The sequence below is a fragment of the Ammospiza nelsoni genome, chromosome W (assembly GCF_027579445.1).
Source record: "Ammospiza nelsoni isolate bAmmNel1 chromosome W, bAmmNel1.pri, whole genome shotgun sequence".
NCBI classification, from domain to species: Eukaryota; Metazoa; Chordata; class Aves; order Passeriformes; family Passerellidae; genus Ammospiza; species Ammospiza nelsoni.
This window is the reverse complement of record NC_080668.1, coordinates 7,007,968-7,030,249: the sequence shown is the minus strand read 5'-3', so window position 1 is coordinate 7,030,249 and position 22,282 is coordinate 7,007,968. Positions and strand designations below refer to the sequence as shown.

General features: G+C 44.3%; 1 long non-coding RNA gene across 1 annotated transcript; it reads right to left on the bottom strand.

The window, feature by feature from the left end:
* Window positions 1–7,796: 7,796 nt before the first annotated feature.
* LOC132086214 (uncharacterized) lies at window positions 7,797–21,373 on the bottom strand. The gene is made up of 3 exons (XR_009420384.1): window positions 21,329–21,373; window positions 15,901–16,091; window positions 7,797–8,321 (listed from the first exon to the last, which is right to left on the bottom strand). It is a non-coding gene; the product is annotated as an uncharacterized LOC132086214 (long non-coding RNA).
* Window positions 21,374–22,282: the final 909 nt, after the last annotated feature.

The window sequence follows — 22,282 nt, the reverse complement described above, 5'->3', positions numbered from 1 at the left end:
CAGCGCAGCGCGGGGTGGCGCCACTTGCTCGGCTTGGGTTTGCAGTGCGGCGCGGGGGAACTTGCATGGCACGGGGCGGCTCTGGTTTCAGGTTTGCAGTGTGGGCGGGGGGGCTCTGTCTATCCCCCAGCACAGTGCGGCAAGTTCTGATTCCATGCCGTTGCTGGCGGCACTTTTAAAAGCAGCACAGACTGCTGAGCTGTACAAGGCTAAAGATCTGCGTGTTTTCGCTTCTTAACTGCGGTTTTTTGGAAATCGGTAGCTGATTTGGTTTTGTTTTTGGTCGGCAGGAGATTGTGCTGTGCCTTTTACATCTAAAATGGGCTCTAAGTTAAGCACGGCACAAAAAGGAGTGTATTATCAGATTGTTGGAATTTTAGTCAGTGGAAATGTAACATTCCTTAAAGGGAAATTGAAACAGTTTATATGCTGGCTTTTACTACACTTCCCACAGATTTCTCCTGAACAAGTCCACAATATCCAATTCTGGGACAAAGTGGGGCAAGAATTGATAACCTTGGTAAAGTCTGGGGACACGTCCTCAGCTAAATTTGTGTTTTGGAGTTTACAAGTTCGATCAGCCTTACTCAAACAAAGGGAAGTGAAAGAAAAGCCAAATAACAAGGAATGTACCTCTGCTCTTCCTATTTCTCTCCCCCCACAACTCTGAACCTCCTACCCCAAAACTTGGTATTTTAAAGACAGCAGACTCTGCTCACGCCCAGGGAAGCCGGCTCCCTGAGCACCTTAAAATGCCTGAGTTCAACTGTCCAAAAAGTCCTGGCCAGACCACGTGGAATTGTCCCCAAATCCCTGTGTCCCCTGCTCTGAAACCCCGAGCACGTTAGCTTTTCGGAGAGCAGTGACCCCCAAAATGGCTCCCAGTGCCCAGGGGACCAAGAAAATGGAGGATGCCACATGGCACCATGCCATTCCTGGTCTCCTTCCCATGATTCCACCCAGCATCCCAAAACTTCCCCCTCAGCCTCCACCCCCTCTGATACTCGTGATACCTTCCCTACACCCACCTCACCTGTCACTCCCTCAGCTCCGCCCCTCTACTCCTCCCAGGGGATATCTGCTGACATGATGTCACCAGGCATCCCCACCCCTTGCCAGCCCCCTGTCCCCGCCCCCTGTTCCCACGGTGTTCTTGCCCCCTCCCCATGTTCCCACGGTGGGGGCATGCCCACTGCTTGTCCCCATAGCTGTACATGTGATCCCAATGCCACCAATTCAAAAGATAGGGAGCAGGGAACCGCAGACCCAATACAGGGTCCCACTTTGTCATTCGCCCCTGTTACATATCAGCATGCAGGGCAAGGGGGAGGAGTCCCAACCGCTAATTGGAAAGCTTTTTAACAACAAATAATGTAAGAGGTCTGCAAAGTACACAAAGAGTATGGCCCACATAGCCCATACTTCCGTGGTCTTTTAAATGCCGAATTGGGCAGGACTGCAGTAGTGCCACATGATTTAAAACAGCTTTTTTTGTGCCTCATGACCTCTACTGAATTCAAATTATGGGAATTGGCATGGAAACAACTGCTGAAAGAGGCTCTCCCAGACTTGCATGCTGATCCAAACACAGCAAAGGATGCCAATGGCATGCCAATTACCATTGAGCATCTCTCTGGTGAGGGCCAATGGTCTTTGGCCCCAATCCAAGCTGCAGTAATTCCTGTAGAGGCACTTGAAAGAGTCAAAGATGCAGCTGAAAAAGCCTTCTTTACCCTCCAACCTGAAGGCCCATTCAAGCCATATAGCAAGAACAAGCAGCTACCATCAGAGCCTTTTCTGAAATTTGTAGAAAGATTACGAGAGCTATTGAAATTCAAATTAAAAAAGAGAATGCAAGGGAAGAAGTTTTAGAGGAAATGGCATTTACAAATGCAAATGAACAGTGTCGAGCAGCAATTTTAAGCTTACCTTTAGAACCCCCCCAACACTAAAAGATATCTTCTAATTTGTAACTGGAAAGTGCCTCTGATGAGTGCGGCTCAGGACACCAGACCAAAGCTGCTGCCAAGACCACCACAGCGAATCCCCGTTGCCAGCCCTGTGCCCATTCCCTCAGCAGTGCGGCACACTAGGCAGCAGCAAAGACCAGCAATGGTTGACCCCACAAAGCCATGCCTGCTTTGTAACAACCTTGGGCACTGGACTGTCCCCTGAAAAAGCAATTCGATGAATTTAGAAATAGCAGTGGATGAGAACTACAAGCGCTCCCTAGGGGTCAACAAGAACAAAAAAACTGAACTTGGAGCACCGGCCTGCCAGACGCCCAGACACAAAAAGAGCAGGCCAAGGGAATGAGCGAAGCAAAAAAGAACGAGCGCGCAGTAACATCCCTATTTTTCTAAGTGAAGCAGATGCTTCAAGGACCACTTCTGCTGGTCCACTGCAGTAATCCATGGGTCTCTGGGCTTTGTATGGGTCCAATCCAGCTAGCTTGAACCCTTGCCCACACGGACTTGCATGGACTGAAAGTAAGAGACGAGTAGCGCTCTTCTTCCACATGGGAACGAGTGTCCAGTTTATTGGCTTGGGGTAGGACACTGCTGGCGTGGCAACCACCCAGGTAGAAAAAAGGAGACCCACCCACACCTGCAGTAGGGTCTTATACCGAGGGGATGGGGGCAGAGAAAGAGGACCACGGCCAATGGGATACCATTGGGGAGGGGTGAGGGGAGGGGCCACCCGTGGGACAGACCACCAGGGGATGTGGAAAGGGATGCATGGGGGAGAGACCATGTGATGAGAAAGGGGGAATAATCTACATGACATACTATACTCAGTACAAACTTCCCATCACCCAGTGCAAACAACAACTGAACTATTTAGTGCAATAGAACAGTCCACCACCAGATGTGACACCGAATAACCTTTGTTATTACTTAAGTGAACCTATTCTAACCAAAAATTCTGTCAATGAGCCTTTCAGGTTGCAGCTGACAGAACCACTCCACCTGAAAGACACTGACTTGTGGAAGGGGCTAGCAGCGGGCCTGTTAGCTAAAAGAGCGAGAAGAAGCTGAGAAGTAAGAAGAAGCTGATAAGGAGTTTTCTCCAAGGCTGTAACCAAGGAGATCGAGAGAAGAAAGATAAGAGCACTTTGCAGCTGGACGAAGCATTTTTAGAAAGTTAGGTGAAGTCACTATAACTTTTCACCAATAGCATGGTATTGACTTATTGTGGCCAATAGTTAAGGTAGAAGAAGGGTAAACAATTGGAAAGTGTATAAAAGATCAGCCATGTTCACTAATAAAGTGTTGCCAACTGAGACGTCTTGTGGTCTCTGCTTTGTGTCGTGACCGCCTCGACTGCGACGTTTGGTGATCCCCAACGTGATAAGAACATAGTTGGTGTGGGCCCATACAGGGTCCTAGCAATTGGCAACCATGACCCACTGGGACGTAGTGGGGGAGGCGGCGTTGGTGCAGCTGAGAGTGGCAGGTGGAAGCCACAGGGAGGTCTGGACCTGATTTCCTCCAATCAAGACACCTGGAAGTAGGTAAGCCACCAACTAGTAATAATGGGAGATAATTTATCTAAAGAGGAAGAAAATGTTCTGGCTACATGGAAAGTTTTGTTAAGAAATAAGGGGAATGATACATCAGACCATGCACTGCGCAATATATTGCTGTGGGCTGTTTCACAGAATTTTGGTACTGATCCTGACACAGCATTTAGTGTTAAGGCATGGAAAAAAGTCAGGGACAGACTTTGGCAAGTCATTCGAGCGGGAGATAAAATAGTTGTTGATCTAGCAGTTACTTGGGACTCGCTCTTTGAGGCATTAAAGGAATGGAAAACAGAGCGAGAACAAACAGAGCAAGATGTGGATGAAGAGTTGGGGCTGATATCAGAACCTGACGGGGGGACTGAAGCAGAGAGGGCCTCTGATCAGGAACTTGGTAAAGAAAGTCTGGGTGCCATGGAAGTTACCTGGCACACTGCCAGAGCTTCTGGGAGAGCTGCCAAAGCTTCCGGGAAGGCTGCCAGAGCTTCTGGGCTGGGTGTCAAAGGTTCTGGGAAAGCTGCCAAACTTTCTGGGAAAGCTGCCAAGGCTTCTGGGAAAGCTGCCAAAACTTCTGGGCAACCTGCCCTTGCCTCTTCTTATCAGACCCCTAAGCCTCCTTATCTCACACCTGCAGAGCAGCTTGCAATGGTGCCTGTATATACTACACCTCTACGCCAGTTAGCTGAAATATCTTTAGCAGAGAGGGAAATCCAGACATCTGCCGCCCCGCTTCCCTCCTCTCTTGTCCAGCCGTCCGCCCCCCCACTCCCCTCTGAGCAGCTTGAACAACCTGCAAGGCCGTATCCTCCGTTACCTGACAGTGACAGCAACAGCGAATCAAGTGATGAGTCGCCTGCAGTAACACCTGAGTTGGGGCAAGGAGCTCTGGCCCTTTACCTCCTCAGAGCTCTAGCCTTACTGCCCCATGTACTTTGCCTCCATGTCAAGTAACTGTGCTTCCTCGACACCCTCAGGAGTTTTGGGAATTTGTTAGGAGGAAAGCAGTTGAAGAAAAGAATTGGGATATCATAGAAAGGTTAGGTGCTCCAAGAGTACCTCAGGAGAACAGTGCCAATGCAAATGTTGCTTGTGATAACCCTATGGCTTTTCCAGTTTTCAAAGCAGCTCCTGGAACAGGGCAGAATGACAGTCATCACGTCTTTGTCTGGAGGGTTGTGCAAGACCTCCAATCGCAAGTAGCTCAGTATGGTATTAATTCCTCAGAGGTAATGCAATTAATACATGTAATTAATGCAGATTTGCTTGCACCTTATGACATCATGCATCTTGCTACAATTCTATTCCAGCCAGTACAATATGGTGTATTTCAAGAAACTTGGAGACGAGTGGCTGAGCCCACCGCTTTAACAAATATGCAGTTGCCTCAACACGACCCTCGTCATGCTGTGGGTGTTGATGCCCTACTGGGCACTGGGCCTTTTGCCAATCCAGATTTACAGGCAAGGTGGGATCCTTCGATTTTGACGCAAGCTCAGCAAATTGGCACGAGTGCCTTAACTAAAACATTGGAAATGGCAGCTCCAAAACAGAAATATGTCACTATACAACAAGGGACGAGAGAACCATTTTTGCAATTTGCAGAAAAACTTGCTGCAGCTATTGAGAAACAGGTAGATGATGAAACTTTACTAGACAAATTGTGCATACAATTGGCTAAAGAAAATGCAAACCCAGACTGCAGAAAGATTATTGACACTTTACCTGGGGAACCCACTTGTCTGAAATGGTTACTGCTTGCTCGAAAGTTGGTTCAGTTGAGCATAAAATGACAGCTCTTGCTGCAGTGCTAAGACCTTAAGCGAAGTGTTATAATTGTGGACAACAAGGGCACGTAAAGTCACAGTGTACTGTCCGGAAAACGACATTTAGGCCAAGTGCAAGCAGCAATGTTGTGTGCAATCGTTGTGCTAAATCTGGGCACTATGCTAAACAATGCAGGAGTAAATATCATGCAAATGGTCAGCTATTGCTGGGAAACCCAAAGAGGACCGCGAGGGGGCTCGTGGGGAAACAAATACTCCAACAACAACAACCACCACAACAGCTAATGCAGGCCTTCCCAGCCCTGCAAAGCTACCCATTTGCGAACAATAATCAGGGGCAACAAGTGGGTCCACAGGCATTGATATACCCACAGCTGACACAGTAACCATTCTAACAAAAGAAATATGTAAAGTGCCCCTTGATGCCTATGGTCCGATAGGATGGGGATTGAGTGCATTTTTGATAGGGAGATCAAGTACTACACTTAGAGGTATTCATGTGCATCTAGGGCTTATTGATGCTGATTATTTAGGGCAGATTCATGCTATGGTGTCCATTGATGACCCTCCTGTCACTATTCAGAAAGGAACTTGCATTGCTCAAATTGTACCTTTTGTGAGTTCTGTTCCAAATACAGTGGACCGAAGTCGCGGCACAGGAAGCTTTGGATGGACAGGAGTACCTCAAGTGTTCTGGACTGAGAAAGTAACAGAGAGCCGTCCAGAAAAGACATGCACTCTCACCGCCAGTGGATGTCATCCAGGAACTATATCAGTAACAGGTTTGATTGACACTGGAGCAGATGTCACAATACTCTTGTGACTTTTCTGGCTTCATTCATGGCCTCTCACTCATGCAAGTTTTGGACTCCTGGGGTTGGGTGGTGCTACAACAGGTGGCCTGTCAGCCATTGTAATTAATGTGAAACATCCTGATGGCTGACAAGCTAACATCAGACCCTATGTTGCCGATGCTCCTCAAAGTTTGTGGGGACGAGATTGTTTATCTCAATGGGGTGTCAAAATTACTATGGATTTTTAATGGGGGCCACTGTGTGGCAGGGCAATGAACGTCCAGTTGCGCCCCTGACATGGCTGACAGATAAGCCTGTCCGGGTTCACCAGTGGCCCCTGACTACTGAAAAGCTTACTGCCCTGCAAGAATTAGTTACAGAACAATTGAAAGCGGGACATATTGCAGAATCATTCAGTCCCTGGAATATCCCTGTTTTTGTAATAAAAAAGAAATCGGGAAAATGGAGACTTTACATGATTTACGGCAGATAAATGCTGTAATGGCAACAATGGGAGCTTTACAACCAGGCCTTCCTACACCTACGATGATTCCACAGGAATGGCAAATAGTTGTCATTGATCTAAAAGATTGTTTCTTCACTATTCCATTGGCTGAGCAGGACAAAGAAAAATTCGCTTTTAGGGTGCCTTCTATAAATCATGCTGAACCTGATAAAAGATATCAATGGAAGGTACTCCCACAAGGCATGAAAAATTCGCCAACCATTTGTCAATGGTTTGTAGCACAGGCCTTGTCAAAAGTCTGGGAGCAATTTAAAAACTGCTACTGCTATCATTACATGGATGATATCTTGTTGACATTTGACAACAAACAACAGTTGTCAGCTCTTAAACAATGTGCTGTGACAAATTTGAAAGCTTTTGGTCTGATCATTACTCCAGAGAAAGTGCAGGAACACAAGCCTTGGAAATACCTAGGTATGTTTGTGACCAACACTCAAGTTATGCCTCAACCTGTAAAATTAGACATTGATGTTAAAACTGCTACTGATGTACAGCAATTGGTTGGTTTAATAGGTTGGATTCAATCATATTTAGGCATAACTAATCATCAGATGCAGCCATTGTTTGATTTGCTCTAAGGCATCACTTCCTCTGCTGATGAGAGGCAATTGACCTCAGCAGCAAAAAAGACCCTAGAAGAAGTTGAATTAGCCCTAGCACACAAATTTGTTAGCAGGATAGATACCTCTGTTGGTGTTCAATTGTTTATTTTGAAAGACCATGAAACACCATGTGGAATACTGTGTCAATGGAATGATAATTGGGAAGATAAACTGCATATTCTGGAATGGATATTTTTATCTTTCAGATCTCGGAAAACAGCTGCAGGACTTTATGAGCTTTTTGCAGATATTATCATCAAGGGCCGCAGGCGTTGTCATGAGATTTTGGGACAGGACTCTGTGACCATTGTGATACCTGTACAACAGTGGTATTTTGAATGGTGCTTTCAAAATAATCATGAATTGCAATCTGCCTTATCTTGTTTTACAGGCCAAATCTCATATCATTTGCCTTCTCATCCTGTTCTAACACTGACTAAAGAGATTTCTTTTGAAGGCAAGCAAATAAATTCTCCTGTTCCAGTGGAAGGTGAGGAAGCGAAAAGAGACGACCACATCCTTATTGATCAGCATTGAACTCTGATTTATTGATCCAGTATGCACACTTTTATAACCGTGTTAATTAAGTTCATACATATTGCAAAACCTGAGCTCATCATTGGCTACAGATTACACACCAACCCCTCCTTTTGTTTTCAATACCTATGGTTTCTTATTGAGACCAAAACTTGTTTTTCTCATCCTGTTATTGACTGTTCTCAAGGCCTCCATGTTTGTCATCCTGCTTTCCCATCACTATCCAAGGACAAGGTATTTACTTGTTATTAAAAAACAAGCCTGAGAACTTTGCTTTTTACAAGAACGTGCCTGAGAACTTTGCTGTTTACAGCTGCCTTTTACTTTTCAATCAGCTGTATATTTTCATGGCCTTTTTTCCCTTCAAGCCATGTCTGAGCAAAATTCTCCAACAGGAAGGTATAACGGTTTTTACAGATGGGTCCAGGAAAACCGGGAAAGCAGCTGTGGCTCGGAGAAAGGATGATCACTGGGAATATCAGACAGTGATTCAGCAGGGATCTCCTCAACTGGTTGAATTTTCTGTTCTTTTGGCTTTTACTTTGTTTCCTGGTTCTGTAAATATAGTTACTGATTCAGTTTATGTTGTCAATTTGGTTAAGCATTTAGATCAAGCAGTGTTGTATAATATTAAAGAGAAACCATTGTTTACCATGTTAGTGAAGTTATGGACAGTTATTGGTGCTCGAAAACATCCTTACTTCATCATGCACATTCACAGCCATACATCATTACCATGATTTTTTGTTGAAGGCAATGCCTATGTAGATTCTTTAGTAGCTGCTGCTGCAATCAAAACTGTATTCAATGTGTTGCAGCAGGCAATTTTATCCCATCAATTTTTTCATCAGAGTGCTCAAGCTTTACAGTAGCAATTCAACTTGTCTACTGCCAAAGCAAAATCTATTCTTTCCTCTTGTCCTGACTGTCATATGACTCATGTCACTCAGTATTATGGTACCAACCCTAGAGGTCTTTCTGCATTAGAAGAATGGCAAACTGATGTTACAAAAATGCCAGAATTTGGTCGCTTTAAGTATGTTCATGTTACAGTTGATACTTTTTCTTATGCAATGGTTGCTTCAGCATTCACAGGAGAGAAAACTCGAGATGCTATTCGTCATTTTTATCATGCTTTTTCTATTCTAGGTGTTCCGTGTCACGTAAAAACAGATAACGGCCCAGCATATGCTTCACAGAAAATGCAAGCATTCTTTCGTGCCTGGGGCATTGAGCATTCAACAGGTATTCCACATGTCCCCACGGACCAAGCAATTATTGAAAGAGCTCATGGACTTCTTAAACGTCAGGTTCAAAAACAAAAAGGGGGAATGAACAGGAGTCACCTCAAGTGAGATTAGATAAAGCTGTTTAAGTGTTAAACTTTTTGCGTCGCCTACCTGACTCACAGTTATCTCCAATCTTTTGCCATTTTTCTTCTTTGAATTCTAAGCAACCAAATTTCCATAGAAATGTCAAGGTATGGGTCAAGGATTTGATTACTGGCATATGGTCTGGTCCAGTGGAACTAATAACCTGGGGGAGGGGTTATGCTTGTGTTTTGACAGATAATGGTCCTCGATGGGTTCCTACTCGCTGTGTTAGACCTTACCTAGAGCGTGCGGGAAAGGACAGGATCAATGGTTCCGCAGCTGAAGCAGAACGTGCGGATGACACTGGCTAAGACCATATATCAGTACTTAAAGATGGATGAAGGACAGGAACGAATGTATTAAGAATGGGAATTTTGTTGATGGTTGTGATTGTGGTTTTGTGTGTCCCCCTCTGCTTGGATTTTTGCAAAGGGCCCTGCAAAAATCTATAGCAGCTGTATTTACAGTTCAAAAACAAAAAGGGGGAATCGTGGAAGGGGCTAACAGCGGGCCTGTTAGCTAAAAGAGCGAGAAGAAGCTGAGAAGTAAGAAGAAGCTGATAAGGAGTTTTCTCCAAGGCTGTAACCAAGGAGATCGAGAGAAGAAAGATAAGAGCACTTTGCAGCTGGACGAAGCATTTTTAGAAAGTTAGGTGAAGTCACTGTAACTTTTCACCAATAGCATGGTATTGACTTATTGTGGCCAATAGTTAAGGTAGAAGAAGGGTAAACAATTGGAAAGTGTATAAAAGATCAGCCATGTTCACTAATAAAGTGTTGCCAACTGAGACGTCTTGTGGTCTCTGCTTTGTGTCGTGTCCACCTCGACTGCAACACTGACTGGCATTTTATCTCCGTCAACCCACAGCAGCAGGGTACTTAGCACCGAAGTTGCTGTAAGTACATCCTCATTGGGGACACTAGACACACACCACAAGAGATTGAAATTGCTCCAGGACTGCTGCCATCAGGTCCTGAGCAATTCCTTCTTGGGCTGCACTGTTTCCACCCACCCCTGTTTCTTTCCAAAGGACAAATCAGAGCACAAGCTATTGAAGCCCCAAAACAGATAGCCTTCAAGAAATAATGAGTTAAAACATAGAATGTGAGGCATTTGAAGAAAGCATAGCATTTAGGAAACACATAGAGCAATAAATCGGCTAAAGCATGGAACACGACAGGAAAGAGAGATAGGGATAGGGCAACTGATGGGCTAAGCATGTTCAGAGCCAACAATGTCAAACTGACCCTAGGAGCTTTGCCAAGCCATAGAGACCAAGCCAAGTACACCGGGAATTGGCCAAATTAGGAAAGAGGTTCAAAAGTTTAAGGAGGAAGACTCATCATGAGACCCCAGCCCATGATGAAGGCAACCGGAACGACCACCAAGATGATCCTCAAAAGAGGTGTCCCCGCCCACGCTCCGCCTACACCACGCCCCATATGAATATTCATGCAAAGATATGATTATGTATATGATCTGATGTAATCTTATATGCAAAAACTGTATAAAAGGCTTGGCTTTGTTACGGGAAACTTAGAAATCCATTTTCTGATTTCTCCGACGCGTCGCAATAAAATACCTCCTGCTTATTAGACTTAAGCTGAGTCTCTTAGGCAGTTATTCTCGCCTTTTGGGGCAAAATTTGGCATCACTATCCCGGTGCCGAGTTTACCTGAAAGCACCGAAAAACAAGGGCCCACAGTCACCCGGGTCCAAGCTATTAGGAAGGAAAAACCCAAAACCTGGTGTAATGTCAGCGGGGGTGGGGAGTCAAAATGCATTGAGATGCTCGTAGATGGGGGTGCAGACTGCACAGTGATCCCAGCAGAGGACTGGCCAGCACATTACCCTTTGCAAAACGTGGCTGGTCACGTTCGAGCTGTAGGGGGCATGCAATTAGTGAGACAATCCAAGAGCGTTGTCCAAATCGAGGGGCCAAATGGACAATTGGCAAATATATGTCCATTTGTGTTAGATTATCCGGAGCCATTGTTAGGAAGAGATTTAATGGCTCAGTGAGGAGTCACAATTGATATTCCAGACTCTCCACAGGATTTTTGGGCAGCGGTCACTGAAAAGTGCCTTTCACAAAAACTGAATTGGAAGACAGATACATCAGTCTGGATAGAACAGTGGCTGCTAAGTAAACAAAAACTGAAGGCGCTTGAGGAGCTAGTGGAAGAGACACTGAAAAAGGGTAACATTGTGGAGACCATGTCCCCGTGGAATTCTCCAGTGTTTGTCATCCAGAAGGCTGACAAAAAGAGATGGCGGATCCTCCACGACTTCCGACAAATTAATAATGTCAGTGAAGATACGGGCTTTCTCCAACCTGGTATGTCGTCCCCAGTGATGCTTCCCCAAGATTGGAAATTGGCTGTTATTGATATAAAAGACTGGTTTTTCCTAATTCCCCTATACCCTGCTGATGCCCTGCGTTTCACATTCTCGGTCCCCACTATCAACAAGGAAGCCCTGAGGAAAAGGTACCATTGGATGGTTCTTCCTCAAGGACTAAAAGCCTTGCCATCAATTCTCAAGTGGTATGTCTCTTCCTTACTGTCCCCAGTGCGTGCAGCCGCAGAGAAGGCCATCATCTATCATTATATGGATGATATCCTTGTGTGTGCCCCCAGTGATGATTTACTCACCCACATGCTTGACCTAATGATCGATGCATTGATCGTTGCAGGGTTTGAGCTCCAGGAAAAGAAAATTCAAAATATGCCACCTTGGAAGTATTTGGGCTTAGAAATCGGAAATAGGATAATTGTTCCTCAAAAATTAGAAATCAAAACAAAGATCAAGACCCTTGCAGATTTCCACAAGTTGTGTGGGTCTTTAAATTGGGTAAGGCCCTGGCTGAGTCTTAGCAACAAAGACCTTGCCCCTCTTTTCAATTTTTTGAAAGGGGGAGAAGACCCAAGTTCTCCTAGGGCTATTACTGCAGAGGCACAGAAAGCTCTAGAAAAAGTTCAGACAGCAATGTCCACAAGACAGACCAACCGATGTCGTCCTGACCTGCCATTCAAATATTTCATCTCAGGTAAGTTGCCACACCTCCATGGAATCATTTTCCAGTGGGAGAAAAAACAAACACCTAAGGCAAAGGAAACACCTAAGAAGGGCCAGGACCAGAAGGACCCTCTCTTGATCATAGAGTGGGTTTTCCTCAGTCACCAAAGGTCCAAGAGAATGACAAAGCCCCAAGAGTTGGTAGTAGAACTGATCTGGAAAGCTAGGACCCTGATCAGAGAGATGGCAGGATGTGATTTGAGTGCATTCACATTCCAATCGGGTTAAAATCGGGACAAATTACTTAAGCAATGTTGAAGTATTTGCTTCAGGAAAATGAGGCATTGCAGTTTGCTCTGGATTCCTACTCAGGAGAAACTTCTATCCATTGGCCTGTGTGACGGTGGTCACAGGGGTCTTAGGATGAGGGAAGAGACGAGCATCTAACTCCATGTTACAGAAGGCTTGATTTATTATTTTATGATATATATTACATTAAAACTACAGTAAAGAATAGAAGATAAAGGTTCTCATCAGAAGGCTAGGCTAAGAATAGAAAAGAAAGAATGATAACAAAGGCAGCTGCCTCAGACTGTCTGTCTGAGTCAGCTCTGCTGTGATAGGCCATTAATTACAAACAAGCAGATAAGACCAATCAAAGATGCACCTGTTGCATTCCACAGCAGCAGATAACCATTGTTTACATTTTGTTCCTGAAGCCTCTCAGCTTCTCAGAAGGAAAAATCCTAAGAAAGGGTTTTTAATGAAAAGATGTCTGTGACAGGCCTGCCCACAAAATTTTCGAGCAAGAGGTTCAATTTGCTCTGAAATTGGGAAGTGTTCAAAATAGGAGACTGTTAAAAAAGGCTCTGACCGTCTTTACAGACATGTCTGGGAGATCCCACAAGTCCATTATGACTTGGAAGGATCCTCAAAGCCAGCAGTGGGAGACGGACATTGCTGAGGTGGAAGGTTCACCTCAGGTTGCTGAGTTGGCTGCAGTTGTTAGGGCCTTCAAAAAGTTCGCAGAACCATTCAATCTGATTAGAGACTCTGCATACATGGCAGGAGTAGTATCCAGGTGTTTTGCGGAGATAAAACTCCACAACTTTGTGAAAGTTGTAAAGCCGGTATGTTTATTACAGCACTGGATGCATGTGGGAATTGTTCCCCTAAAATGGCATGTGTACTTCTGGGAACTTCAGGTGCCTTTTTATCCCCCTCTCAAATAATTTTGCACACAATTTCACAATAGGTTCATAAATATTCATTTTTACAAATTTCGCGTGACATTTGCCACTCGTTCTTCTTTATCAGAAAGAATTCCTAGGTCAGGTTGACCTGTTCTCACAGCAGACTCTGTCTTTCTGTCTCCCTCTGTCTCCCCCCCACTTATCTCTGTCCTACACTGAAGCAGTTTCTCTGAGCCTAGGCTTTTTATGAGAACAGGCAGTCAGGCTAAATAGTTATGTTTTCAAGTTACAGACTTAACTCAAAGATGTACATTTCACCTAAATCAAAATGGATTTCTACTCCGGAGAATTTCTACTCTGTCTCATTCCTCCCTTTCCTAAAAGGAAGAAGAAAATTCTTTTAATTCTTTCAAATTCCTATGACAATAAGCGTACTTTAGTGCTTTACCATGTACGTTTGATAAAGAGGTTAACACAGCTACTCGCTGTAGTATTCTCCAATTCCAAATTAGCAATATAATGGATGATCTTAAACTTATTCCAACTAATATTAACAAAACTACAATGGGATGACACAACTTATTAAAGATTCCATTTGCAGTTGGTGACCACCCAAAGATCACATCCCACGAGTGATGATCTGCATTTTGTTTTATTCTTTGCAGAATTCTGGTTATTTCCTTTGTATCATGTTGGACAGTAATTAGGGTTTTCTCTCCACTTTCTTGGGTTTTTCTTCAAGATCTCCAGAAGGTCTTTGGTGTTAAATTAATTGTTTTACCAATGTGAGATCCATTCCAATAGGAGTAGGTGACAGTCTGTGATACATTGTGTAATTGGTTTTAATCAAGTGGTGGGATGTCACTAGGGCTAAGTATGAAAAATTACACTCGATAATCTTAACAAAATTACAAATACAAAAATAAAAATTATTTCTACTAGACAAAATAACGTTGTTATCAATTTTTACAGCAGCACAAGCAGTTCTCAGGCACACACAACTTTTACTAGAATATGCGAGCACAGTTTTCTGATCAGCAACTGGATGAATCTCAAAGTGGCAAATACTCTGTTCAGTGTGTAAACACACATCCTGGGCATTAACAGTATTGCTTTCACAAATGAATCCCATCTGCTCTCTAGTAATCCAGGATTCTAAGTTTACTGTTTGCTACTTTTCATTCAACTGTCATGCTCACACTTTATTTTTTGAAGGGTAGAGCACAGTTTTTTTATTATTATATCCTAGTGCAATGATGGGGTGGATAACATAAACAGTGGCATTACATATGGTAAGCTCAAAGGCAGTGGCCACATTGGAAGCAGGATCATAGGTGAAATTTACCATAGTCAACGAGGATTGAAACCTTCTTTCAAAATCAATCACATTATCCAGGACAATCTTTTCGAATTTCAGCTGGACAATCACCTTCACCCCCTTCCCATATGATCAGAGCTGCTGTTGCCGGCATCCATAACTGTGCTTGTATACAACTGAAAGCTAAGGACACATTATCTTGAACTGTACTAAGTGCTTCTACTATTAACTTGTGGTCTTGGTCCCCGGCCTTTTCCCACTTTGGCAGTACTTTTGAAATCTGTCACTGTCTAGTTCTTAATGCCAATAGAGATGACTGTAAAGGCTGCTTCAATTTTGTTAGGCCACCTGCTGCAGTGGTCAGATTATTCATCAGTATTTTTGAATCAATTCCTTTTAAAACTCCTAATCCTGTCCCTAACATCCCAGTTAGATCCTTTTTTATTGTGCTGCTGAGGTATACCTGTCTTTGTAACCACTTTGTCCAGCCCTCAAAGGATGTTCTTAGGAAGGAGAAGAAGGCTGGTTGGACTTTTTGAGATGTTAATTTGCATTAGCAACTCAACACGTTTGAGGGACCATTCTGGATTGAACAACAGTTGTTGTTCACCCACATTCTTCACTATGTAGGGGCCTATTTCATACACTTCAAGTTTAAGTTTGGGTTCAGTCTGAACTATTTGAGTACTAGTGTGGGTTTTATAACGTCCTGCTGTTGTAAAAAGTGCAATATCTATTTTAAATTTAAATGAGAGCCTGATAGCATCCCAAGTCCAAAGGCAAGTCACTTCTACAGACTGTGTTAAGGGGAAATTACACCAACAGTCTGATTCACTTAGGCTATCACAAACTTCCTGGTACCTGTATACGGGAGAGGTTGAGACACTAATTTGATCTGGTCTCTCATAAGCTGTCCCATTGACCACCTGGCACCCTACTTTGATTTCTTCTCCTCTGATTCCTTGAAGTGTCCACAGTTCCCGTTCCTGCCACTCCTGCTCCTCATATACCGGATCCCCATGAATTCCTACAGTGGATAGGTTTAAATCTTTTATCTCAGAAAGTTCTCCCATGGATCCAGTATACTGATAAAAAGCCTGGGACCAAGGCCATTCAGCATCGCTTTGGATAGAGGTACTCTCTAATTCTAAGACTTCAGTTATAATTATATACAAAACAATTCTGTAAGTGAAAGTATTAACTACCCCCGACTGCAGTATACTCATACTCACTTTGCCCAAGGAAGTTTTAGTCTCAGTTCATTGTCTCCTGGTGTCACTCTCCAAGGGGCTTCTGGGGCCTTCTTCACTCAAGAGTGGTGGATCCAGGCGTTCTGCTCCTTGATCTTGATTGCAGTGAAGGTGGTGAGAAGCACCTGGAATGGTCCTTCCCACTGTGGTTCCAAAGCCTTCTCTGTAAAAGACTTAACATATACATAATCCCCAGGCTGTATGTTATGTACTGGCCAATCTAACTCCCTGCTCTGAGTTTCAGACACGTGTTTCTCAATTTCTCTGAGCTGTTTGCTTAAAGCCACCATGTAGGTGGGTAATGTCACCTCCCCAATGTTGGTGAACATTGCCTTTTGTATTCCATATGGTCTTCCATAAAGCATTTCAAAGGGACTCAGCTTCGAATTGACAATAGTGCCAGTGGAAGAGCTTGGGGCCATGGTAGATTAACTTCCTGCCTGTAAAATCCATGTGTCTCTGGGCTGTTGTATGGGTCCAATCCAGCTAGCTCGGACTCTGGTCCACACGGTCTTACATGGACAGAAATAAAAGACGAGAAGCACTCTTCTCCACGTGGGGACGAGTGCCCTGTTTATTGGCTTGGGAGACGATGCTTCTGGTTGCGGCAACCACCCAAGTAGAAAAGAGGGCATAGCATACCTGCAGTGGACTTTTATACCTGAGTGGATGGGGGCAGGGAAAGAAGACCGCAGCCAATGGGATACCATTGGGGAGGGGCGAGGGGAGGGGTAACCAGGGAACACACCACCAGTGTGTATAGCAGGGGGGTGTATGAGGGAGAGACAATGTGATCGGGGAGAGGAAATAACCATCTACATGACATAACATACTCAGTAAAAATTTCCCATCAACCAGTGCAAAACAACAACTAAATAAACTATTTAGTGCAATACAACACCTGCCCCAGTCTTACAACCTGCTGCTTAATCAAATGATTTATTTTCTCCACCTGGCCACTTGATTGGGGGTGGTATGGAGTGTGAAGTTCCCAATCTATGCCCAGATGGCTATTAATCTGTTGCACTATTTTTGAAATTAAATGTGATCCTTTATCCGAGGATATTGTGGCTGGAACTCCAAAGCGTGGTATTATTTCTTGTAATAATACTCTGGTCACCTCTTGAGCTTTGACAGTTCTGGTGGGGAATGCTTCTGGCCACCCTGAAAATGTATCTGTCAATACTAATAAATACCGATACCCCCCTTTCCTTGGGAGTTCTGAAAAGTCAATTTGCCACTGCAGGCCCATGGCCTCTCCCAGTCTGACCAAGTTTCAGCCTGGGGATATTTTTGGGGTTAGTCTGGAGGCAAAGATCACACTGTCGGTTTACCTGAGTAATAGTGGCATATAAATTCCTGGCAACGATTCTTTCAATCAGATGCGTGTTCTAGAAAGCTTGTGGAAACTACTACTTCAAAGTCAACACTTCATTTCAATGCACTCTGTATCACTGGCAGCCTTGGTCATTCTGGGAAAGGAGCCACACTTTATAAAAGCCTTTAAGTATTTAGGCCCTAGTGTGTTTTCTAGTGCTTCTCCTTCACTAGTGACCATGAAAATGGGAAGGGATTACTAGCTCCCTTTCAATGGTAGCCCATCCCTTGCGTTTGCATGTCCCTTTTGATTAGTATTATTATATTTTGGCTTACCTTCGAGGAAAATCTGTACATAATTACCTCACCTTTTGCTGCTTTCTTTGCCTCTCCATCTGTCAGCTCATTTCCTTCCTCTAATTCTGAGCTCACTCTCTGGTGTGCCTTAATACGTCTTTTCAGGCAGCTGATTTGCTTCCAGCAGCTGGATTGTCCTTTCTTTCCTTGTGAGGTTAGCAGTCCTTTTTCCTTCCAGATGGCTCCATGTGCATGTACAACTCCAAATGCATACCTTGAGTCTCTCTGCATGTCGTCACTTTGTATCGAGCATGTCGCTTTCCACTGGCAACATAGCTGCTCCCATCAGTGAACCAGGTCTCTGCATCGTCCAGAGGAGTGTCCTTTAAGTCTGGGTGGCTGGAGTAAGTAGCTTCAATGGTCTCCAGGCAATTGTGGTGTACTGCTTCTCCTTGATTTCCACTGAGAAAAGAAGCTGGGTTGACAATATTAGTCACCACTATCTCTACATCATCTTGCTCTACCATGATGGCCTGGTATTTCAGAAACCTCTGTGGTAAAAGCCAGTGGCGCCCTTTACTGCCAGTACTGTGGACACTGTGTGGGACACTAGCACAGTCATTTTCTGTCCCAGGGTAAACTTGTGTGCCTCTTGAATATTCAGAACGACTGCTGCTACAGCTCTGAGGCAATCTGGCCATCCTTTGGCTGTTGCATCTAGTTGCTTGGAAAAGTAAGCAACTGCCCTGCAGTATGGACCCAAGTCCTGAGCCAGTATTCCCAGGGCAATTCCCTGTTTTTCATGGGAAGATAGAAAGAATGGTTTACTTACATCTGGAAATCTCAAAGCTGGAGCTGACATGAGGGTATTCTTTAGCTGGTGAAAGGCCCATGTGGCTTCTTTTGTCCACTGGAGATCTCTGTTTCCATTGGCAATAAGAGCATAGAGGGGTCTGACGAGCAGTCCATAATTATAAACCAACAGCCGGCACTACACTGCCATGCATAAGAAGGTTCGGTGCTCCTTTATTGTCTGGGTTTTTGGGGTTTGGCATATGGCTTCCTTGCGAGCCTGCCCTAAAATTCGTTGCCCAGCACTCACCTCGTACCCCAGGTAGATTACTTTCTGTTTCACTACCTGTGCCTTTTTCTTTGATACTCTGTATCCTTGGAGTCCTAGGAAATTCAACAGGCTTACCATCCAGGCCACACATGCTTCCCTTGTCCGAGTGGCTACTAGAAGATACTGCAATAGCCTTCCTTCTTCCTGTGGAGCATCCCAGGACTCTGGGTCTTTGCAAGTTGTTCCCCAAACAGAATGGGGGAATTTTTTGACGCATTGAGGCACATGGACCATGTGAGCTGTGTTTTGCACCACTTTTAGGGCTTTCTCATTCAAATGCAAAGATTTTCTGGCTGGCTTCAAGGATAGGGAGGCAAAAGAAGGCATCTCTCAGGTCTAAAACAGTAAACCAGGTTAGCTCGGGTGTTAAACAAGTTAGTAAAGTATATGGATTTGCTACCACAAGGTATAAATTCTTCGTTATCTTATTGACAGCCCTCAATCCAGTGCTATCAACTGTTGGGCTGATTTCTTCCCTATCTTCTTTTCAGGGGGTTCTGCTTAATTCTCACTGGTTGTGTTTTTTCCTTAAGCTTGATTGCTATGGGGGGGCATTCTTCACCCTCCCTGGTACAGCAGAGGCCCATACTCCTGAAAATACTTGTCCTAATATCTCTTTACTAATTTCCTTATTACTTTCAATGGCTGTTAATGTTAAGCCTAACATCTTTATATCATTTGCCTCCAGAGTAACCTCCCCATTTGAGAATATTTAGAGAATTGGGCATATACAAAAGCTTCTAAGTACACATGTTACTTTAAAGGTTTGCAAAAGTATGCCTTCTCAGACTGGCCAGTTGTTCCCCACACTACAACATAAACATTCTCTACAGGTACTAAAGCTTTATTTAAAACTGAATATATGGCCTGTGTATCAACTAAAATTCCACTCTTTTCTTCTGGTCTGGCTGCCTCTTGCAGAGGGGTCTGTTACATCCTAGTTCTGGATGAAATTGAACTGCCAGGAGGGGGATGGGTGCGAATGGGTATACTTTTGGAGCCTGAGTCTTCTTCCCTTTTGGGGAGCTCCTCCTTATCCTCCCTTACCTTAGGAGGAGCCTTTAACAAATCATATGTACACATTTTGCGAGTTGTAATCACTTTGTGTTTCATCATGATAAACTTTATCTGACTTCATATATTGCTATCTTATGCTGCATGATGAACAACACATTTGATTTGCCTTCTCTTTGCTTTGTTTTCCTTTTCAAGAGCTAATACTAGTAGGTCAGAGGGAGCTCTGAACCCACAGTTACTCTGCCATTCTGGGTGATTTCTTAAAGCAAAAATACACATCAGCATATGGGACCTTATCCCATTTACCTTCCCATTTTAAAACAACATTAACTGCAATAAGGTATTACAAATCCTTTTATTTTCTGAGCTGCCCCTACTGGCAGCTTTTCCCAGTGAGCCCCTCCCAAAGGGGCTAGTTCAGGAACCTCTTTGCTCTGGTTAGTTCTCATTATCTCCTTCTCCTTATACTATCTTGTTTCCACCCAAGTCTCACAGTGTCTTTTCTCAGTTTTTCCTCACACACAGACCTCCAGGTGGCTGGTATCAGATGTGATTCTTCACACATAAGCTTTAAGATCTCAGGTTCTGAATTGGCTTGATCAGGAACCTTTAATTTACACTTAAGACACAGAACAGCAATACCAGTGCCTCTCACAAACTCTGCATTGCATATAAGATGCCAGCCTCTCAATGCACCAAAAACTCTCAGGAATTGCCTGCAGGCTATTCCGTTTATTGCTTCAGCGTTTTTCACTTAACCTCTACAGCGGGTTGTTCTCAGTCCAAACTTAATATAGTACCAGCTGAAGTCCCATAAACTCATTTGTCTCTTCTATCTAAACTCTGTTTTACAAAATCTCAGTCTTTTCCAGTTCTCTTCCTGCATAATCTAATTAAAGCACTGTTTCTACTGACACTCACTTTACTGCCTTGCAAAAGGCTGTGCTTGTTACAGCAAAAACTTTGATATGCCCACAAACACAGACACACACACACTCCCCCCCTATCTCAAATTCACAAGAGTCAGGGCTTGAATAGCTGTGGGGGTGGAATTCTTGGAATTCCTTTAGTTCGTTTTACCACAGTTAAACATAAATCACCATACCATATTTCTTCTGTGTAAAATGCTACACTCATTGCAAACAAAATCCTAAAATCTCCACAAACACCACTATGGAATCCCAAGAATCAAATTACCACAATGCAGGGGAAGAACCACACAAACTCACCGGGAAAGGGCATATCTCTCAAAGTGCCCACTTTTCTCAACACCACACACCATACAATACTTCAGCATTTACCCATATCAACTTTCTCTGGTCCTTACACACTCTGGACACAATCAAAATAACAGCACACAGTAAAATTCCAGAACAGCCATCCGGAAGCAATTTGAATGCCTCTGCTTCCCAGAAACCCGATCCACCCCCCCCCCCAAGTTATGTTCTCCCTCTCCTAGCCCTCTTTTCTCACCCTTAGCCCCGAGACAGGGCAATCCGAAGAAAGCTACACTTCCTAGCTTCCCTCAGAGGCTCTCAGTCTGTAATCCGGAGAGTTCTGGCCAAACTCCCCGGGATTTTACCCTTCCCTCTATTTCCCCAGTTTGCAATACCCTGTCCTGAAAACCTTGTGTTCGTTTTGATACCCTCAATTCACCTCAGGTGATTACCCCACACCATGATGGTGGACACCACATGGTGGTCCCAGCTCCTTCTTCTTCCCACAATCCTTTTCACTCTTTGAACAACCCATTCCAGTTGGAAAACCCCTCCCCTGAAACCCTCCCTCCCAGCACCCTTCCCCCTCCTCCTACTCTGGTCCCACGCCCCTCCACCCTCTCAGTGGTTTGCCCATCAGCTGCCCCCTCCCTTCGCCCCTCCCACACCCCGCCCTCTGGCTCCCACGTCAGAGAAACCGGAGATGCGGGGCCAGGGAGCCGGAACCCGGAAACAACAACACTAGTTTTCTCTGCAGCTCCTGTATCATACATATCGGATTTAAGCTGGGGGATTCAGCTGCATTGGACCCCTTTTTCCTTTCAAAGAGCTCATGAAAGTGCAGAAAGAATTTGATAGGAGGAGTGAATATTTCAGGAGACTTCTTAAAGCTACGGTTTCTGCTAATACCTTAACCTTCGCTGATATCAAACACCTTTTTTCCTGCCTATTATCCCAAACTGAATACCTCTTGTGGGAAGCAGCATGGAAAAAAGGAGTGAGAGCCAGTTTACCAGCCCTGTGAGCTGATGCAACCACCGCCACTGGTGCTTATGGTCACATGATATCACTAGACCATCTCTGTGAGCATGGGGAGTGGGAGGATGGAGCAAGTCAGGCAGAGGGCATTCCCAGAAAGGCTCTCAAAGAAAGTGTTAAAGCAGCTGGGAAAGCTTTCTTCATGTTGTGTCCTGATGTTCCATTTGAGAACTATATGAAAATAACACAATCTTCATCTGAATCCTTTTTGAGTTTTGTGGAAAGGTTGAGAAAAGCTGTAGAATTGCAAATTCAGAATGAAGGAGCCAGGATTGAAGTACTCACCGAGACGGCTAAACAAAATGCCAATGAGAAGTGTAAAACTGCCATCCTGAGCCTGCCCCTCGATCCAACG